Source organism: Macaca mulatta, chromosome 14 (genome assembly GCF_049350105.2).
Source record: "Macaca mulatta isolate MMU2019108-1 chromosome 14, T2T-MMU8v2.0, whole genome shotgun sequence".
Lineage (NCBI taxonomy): Eukaryota > Metazoa > Chordata > Mammalia > Primates > Cercopithecidae > Macaca > Macaca mulatta.
In genome coordinates, this window is record NC_133419.1 from 59,808,421 (window position 1) to 59,815,333 (window position 6,913).

Below are 6,913 nucleotides of genomic sequence, written 5' to 3' on the forward strand. Positions count from 1 at the left end.
TACTACTACTTCAGCGGAATGAAGTTTTCTAAATTTAAGTCAAGAAAAAAATTCTACCTTAAGACTAAAATGATTCAAGAAGAGCTTATCTAATTTGGCATTAATGTCAACAGAATATTTAGCATGTAAAAATCAGGATTTCAGTAACAATGATTTTGTGGAAATAAAAGTAGTAAAACTACATTTTTCTGAATAAACATAATTAATGATTTTATATGTCTTTTTTGGGCAGTTTTTACATTTATTTAAACAGAAAACGTGCACACGAGCTGTCTACTCATTTTCTTCACTGCGCAGCCTGGCATTGGGATTGGCGACTCTGATGGCCAGTTGGGCAGCTCTTTCCACGAAGGCTTTGCGGTTCTTGGAGGAAACATTGTGAGCAATCTTGGCACAGTAAGATTTATTGCACATCAGCAGCACTTCCAGCTCCTTGACGTTGTGGACGAGGAACTCCCGGAAGCCAATGGGCAGCATGTGCTTTGTTTTTTTGTTGCTCCCATAACCAATGTTGGGCATCAAGATCTGGCCCTTGAGTCTTCTACCAACCCTGTTGTCAACACCTCTGGGTTTCCACCAGTTATGCTTAATTTTGACATATCGGTCTGACTGGTGCTGGATGAACTTCTTGGTTCTCTTTTTGACGATCTTGGGCTTCACAAGGGGTCTGAGGGCGGCCATGATGCCGAGGAGGAGATGGCTGCCACCTCCGTAGGCAGCGCCGAGGAAATTATATCTCATTTTATGTGTTGGATCCACTGTTTATGAATAGAACCTCCTGACATACGTAATCTTACATATAAAATAAATATTCTGTTTTGTAATTCAAATTTTAGCCTTACCACTCGAGTATTTTATATTAATGAGTTTATCCTAACATGGTACATTGCAACACGGCCTATTGCCATGAAATTCACAAGTTTTCTATTTTGAATCCAAGAACAAATGAAAATGTCTTTTCAGACATTTGTTTTATTGTCGACTGTTATGGAAGATACCGGTGAGCATGCTATTGTATGAATCTTTAGAGAGACTGTGATCAACATTCAAAGACTTTGGGAATGCAGTGATTATGGACTAAAGAGTATATGTGGTCAAGTGAAAAGTAAATTTAGCATGTCCAGAAAATGAATTATTGTTCACATTTTCCTGCATATTCTGATCAAGAATTGCATTTGAGTTCACCATCAACTGAGAAGGGTAAGAATCTTGGAGGGTGAAGAGAAGCCAGCATCTGTGGGCAACGGATATAATGGATATGGATGGATGGATATAATGCGCTGTCATGAGTAATGCTGAAGTTAGTATTAAATAAATGCTACTAAGGAATTGTGGAGGCAAGATCTGTATAATTTCCTCAAAACATGTTCCAAAGGGTCATAGTATTGTGAGTAATAGCAGCATTGCTTCAATTTTCTTGAGGTGGAAAATATAGAATTAACTAGGAATGGCACATTTGACAATATAAAAGAATGAACAAATGCTACCTGTATTGAACTGGAAGAAATGGCACCTTGAGACTGCAAAGAATCTTTATGTAAACTGATTGGACAATATATACATATATAAGGACTTTTCTCTAACTGTTATTCTAACTTTTTAATGATAAGCCTATATACATTTTATAATAGGCTTATAAATATTAAAATGCATTTTAAACATTATTTATATTGACAAGGATTTTTCAAACTCCATAAGTGGCCTTTAATGCAGTTGAACGTGCCCTCTTAATACATCATAGTGCATTTTGAACTGATTTGTTCTGTGACTCTTTTGTTTCTGCCTCTCTTCCCCTGACCACTACTTCTGTTGTTTTCTCTCCATGCTACTCTCCCTACACCAGAAGTTAAGGATAATGTAGGGGCTCCTCAGGGGTTTTTGGTAGGTTTCCTTCTCTTCTTACTCTGTTCTTTTCCTGGGCCATCCCTTCTACTTCCATTGCTTCACTTATAATCCGTAATCAATTCCCATATTCATATCTTATTTGAGGGCCAAATCTGTAAGTCCAAAAATCAATAACCATGATAAAATTAACCTACACCATTTTGTTATAAGACCAACAGGTTTGTATGTCCACTGTTTAGTAACAGAACCATTACACTCAGATAGCAGGAATGCAGCAGAGATAGGATTTATTGATCATAGAGTGTCAAGCAAGGATATGGGAGAAGACGCTGAAATCCATCTCCCTGAGGGGTTCTGGGGAAGAATTTTTAAGGGGATGGAGGGTGACGGGATGGAAAATCAGAGTTGTTTACGTTCAGGGCAAGGAGAATGAAGTCATCTGGATGAGGAAACTGCAGACAACAAACAACTATGAGGCAGCAGGTCAGAGAGCAATCTGACTTAATAATCAATGCTGAAAGTGCTGCAAGCTTGGTTTATTTTTGTTTATCTATCTCCCGTCTTCCCTGATTAATTTTATACAGTTTATAGAAGTGATTCTCATTTCTTTTATCAAATTTTCAACTTTACCACATTATATACTCATTTTTTTTTCATGCTTTAATGCCTTTAGTTTTCCGCCCCCCTTAATATTTATAGATGTTATCTTCAGGAGTATCAGGTCTGTCTGGATGTTACTTAACCATGCCAGAAATGGAAAACTGTCTGATACTAGTACAAGCACTCGAGGTTTCTTATGATTTAGTTTGCTTTGTATACTTTTTTCCATTCTTATAGTTTTTATTCTGTGTTATATTTATATATATTCTGTGTTATATTTAAAGTGAATTTCTTCTGAACAGCATATAGGACAGACTTGCTTTTTTTTGAAAAAAAAATTCATCTATTTCTTCCATTCATTTAGACTTAGGTTTCTCAGCCAGAGCACTGTAAACATTTGGACTAGACACTTCTTTGTTGCTGCAGCTGGGAGTAGAGTGCTATTCTGTACATTGTAGGATTCATTTTTTTTAATTATTATACCTTAAGTTCTAGGGTACATGTGCACAACGTGCAGGTTTGTTACATAGGTATACATGTGCCATGTTGGTTTGCTGCACCCATCAACTCATCATTTATGTTAGGTATTTCTCCTAATGCTATCCCTCCCCTAGCCCCCCACCCTCCAACTGGCCCCAGTGTGTGATGTTCCCCACCCTTTGTCCAAGTGTTCTCATTGTTCAGTTCCCACTTATGAGTGAGAACATGCGGTGTTTGGATTTCTATCCTTGTGATAGTTTACTGAGAATGATGGTTTCCAGCTTCATCCATGTCCCTACAAAGGACATGAACTCATCCTTTTTATGGCTTCATAGTATTCCATGGTGTATATGTGTCTCATTTTCTAGTCCAGTCTATCATTGATGGACATTTGGGTTGGTTCCAAGTCTTTGCTATTGTGAATAGTGCTGCAATAAACATATGTGTACGTGTGTCTTTATAGTAGTATGATTTCTAATCCTTGAGTATATACTCAGTAATGGGATCGCTGGGTGAAAGGGTATTTCTAGTTCTAGATCCTTGAGGAATCTCCACACTGTCTTCCACAATGCTTAAACTAATTTACACTCCCACCAACAGTGTAAAAGCATTCCTATTTCTCCACATCCTCTCCAGCATCTGTTGTTTCTTGACTTTTTGATGATCACCACAGTAACTGGTGTGAGATGGTATCTCATTGTGGTTTTGATTTGCATTTCTCTGATGATCAGTGATGATGAGCACTTTTTCATGTGTCTGCTGACTGCATACATGTCATCTTTTGAGAAGTGTCTGTTCATATTCTTTGCCCACTTTTTGGTGGGACTGTTTGCTTTTTTTTCTTGTAAATTTGTTTAAGTTCTTTGTAGATTCTTGATATTAGCCCTTTGTCAGATGCAAAAATTTTCTCCCATTCTGTAGATTGCCTGTTCACTCTGATGCTAGTTTATTTTGCTGTGCAGAAGCTCTTTAGTTTAATTAGATCCCATTTGTCAATTTTTGCTTTTGTTGCCATTGCTTTTGGTGTTTTAGTCATGAAGTCTTTACTCATGCCTATGTGCTGAGTGGTGTTGCCTAGGTTTTCTTCCAGGGTTTTTATGGTTTTAGGTCTTACGTTTAAGTCTTTAATTCACCTTGAGTTAATTTTTGCATAAGGCATAGGGAGGAGTTCAGTTTCAGTTTTCTGGTTATGGCTAGCCAGTTTTCCCAATACCATTTATTCAATATGGCATCCTTTCCCCATTGCTTGTTTTTGTCAGGTTTGTCAAAGATCAGATGGTTGTAGATGTGTAGTGTTATTTCTGAGGCCTCTGTACTGTTCTATTGGTCTATATATCTGTTTTGGTATCAGTATCATGCTGTTTTAATTACTGTAGCCTTGTAGTATAGTTTAAAGTCAGTTAGCATGATTCCTCCAGCTTCACTCTTTTTGCTTAGAACTGTCTTGTCTATACAGGCTCTTTTCTTGGCTCCATATGAAATTTAAAGTAGATTTTTCTAATTCTGTGAAGAAAGTCAATGGTAGCTTGATGGGGATAGCATTGAATCTATAAATTACTTAGGGCAGTATGGCCATTTTCACAATGTTGATTCTTCCTATCCATGAGTATGGAATATTTTTCCATTTGTTTGTGTCCTCTCTTATTTCCTTGAGCAGTGGTTTGTAGTTGTCCTTGAAGAGGTCCTTTACATCCCTTATAAGTTGTATTCTTAGGCATTTTATTCTCTTTGTTGCAGTTGTGATTGAGACTTCACTCATGATTTGGCTCTCTGTTTGTCTATTCTTGGTATATAGGAATGCTTGTGATTTTTGCACATTAATTTTGTATCCTGAGATTTGCTGAAGTTGCTTATCAGCTTAAGGAGATTTTGGGCTGAGATGATGGGGTTTTGTAAATACACAATCATGTCACCTGCAAACAGAGAAAATTTGACTTCCTCTCTTCGTATATGAATTCCCTTTATTTCTTTCTCTTGCCTGATTGCCCTGGCCGGAACATCCAATACTATGTTGAATAAAAGTGGTGAGAGAGAGCATCCTTATCTTTTGAAAGTTTTAAAAGGGAATGCTTCCAGATTTTGCCCATTCAGTATGATATTGGCTGTGGGTTTGTCAGAAATAGTTCTTATTATTTTGAGATGCATTCCATCAACACCTAGTTTATTGACTGTTTTTAGCATGAAGGGTTGTTGAATTTTATTGAAGGCCTTTTCTGCATCTATTGACATACTCATGTGGTTTTTGTCATTGGTTCTGTTTATGTGATGGATTGTGTTTATTAATTTGCGTATGTTGAACCAGCCTTGCATCCCAGAAATGAAGCTGAATTGATCGTGGTGGAGAAGGTTTTTGATTGCTGCTGGATTCAGTTTGCCAGTATTTTTATTTTATTTTATTTTATTTTTCATTATTATACTTTAAGATATAGGGTACATGTGCACAACGTGCGGATTTGTTACATATGTATACATGTGCCATGTTGGTGTGCTGTACCCATTAACTCGTCATTTACATTAGGTATATCTCCTAATGCTATCCCTACGCCCTGTCCCCTCCCCACAATAGGCCCTAGTGTGTGATGTTCCCCTTCCTGTGTCCAGGTGATCTCATTGTTCAATTCCCACCTATGAGTGAGAACATACAGTGTTTGGTTTTCTGTTCTTGTGATAGTTTGCTGAGAATGATGGTTTCCAGCTACATCCATGTCCCTACAAAGTACACAAATTCATCCTTTTTTCTGGCTGCATAGTATTCCATGGTGTATATGTGCCACATTTTCTTAATCCAATCTGTCACTGATGGACATTTGGGTTGATTCCAAGTCTTTGCTATTGTGAATAGTGCCGCAATAAACATATGTGTGCATGTGTCTTTATAGCAGAATGATTTATAATCCTTTGGGTCTATCCCCAGTAATGGGATGGCTGGGTCAAATGGTATTTCTAGTTCTAGATCCTTGAGGAATCCCCACACTGTCTTCCAAAATGGTTGAAGTAGTTTACAGTCCCACCAACAGTGTAAAAGTGTTCCTATTTCTCCATATCCTCTCCAGCACCTGTTGTTTCCTGACTTTTTAATGATTGCCATTCTAACTGGTGTGAGATGGTATCTCATTGTGGTTTTGATATGCATTTCTCTGATGACGAGGGATGATGAGCATTTTTTCATGTGTCTGTTGGCTGTATGATGTCTTCTTTTGAGAAGTGTGTCTTCATATTCTTTGCCCACTTTTTGATGCGGTTGTTTGTTTTTTACTTGTAAATTTGATTGAGTTTTTTGTAGGTTCCGGATATTAGCCCTTTGTCAGATGAGTAGATTGCAAAAATTTTCTCCCAATCTGATGGTAGTTTCTTTTGCTGTGCAGAAGCTCTTTAGTTTAATTAGATACCGTTTGTCAATTTTGGCTTTTGTTGCCATTGCTTTTGGTGTTTTAGACATGAAGTCCTTGCCCATGCCTAGGTCCTGAATGGTATTACCTAGGTTTTCTTCTAGGAGTTTTATGGTATTAGGTCTAACATTTAATCCATCTTGAATTAATTTTCACATAAAGAGTAAGGAAAGGATCCAGTTTCAGCTTTCTACTTATGGCTAGCCAATTTTCCCAGCACCATTTATTAAATAGGGAATCCTTTCCCCATTTCTTGTTTTTGTCAGGTTTGTCAAAGATCAGATGACTGTAGATGTGTGGTATTATTTCTGAAGACTCTGTTCTGTTCCATTGGTCTATATCTCTGTTTTGGTATCAGTACCATGCTGTTTTGGTTACTGTAGCCTTGTAGTATAGTTTGAAGTCAGGTAGCATGATGCCTCCAGCTTTGTTCTTTTGGCTTAGGGCTTTCTTGGCAATGCAGGCTCTTTTTTGGTTCCATATGAACTTCAAAGTAGTTTTTTCCAATTCTGTGAAGAAAGTCATTGGTAGCTTAATGGGGATGGCATTGAATCTATAAATTACCTTGGGCAGTATGGCCATTTTCACGATATTGATTC

The 6,913-nt window shown here is 37.5% G+C and overlaps 1 pseudogene; it reads right to left on the minus strand.

Moving 5' to 3' along the window:
• Positions 1 to 273: 273 nt before the first annotated feature.
• Positions 274 to 730, minus strand: LOC712555 (large ribosomal subunit protein eL32 pseudogene; annotated as a pseudogene).
• Between the last annotated feature and the right edge of the window lie 6,183 nt (positions 731 to 6,913).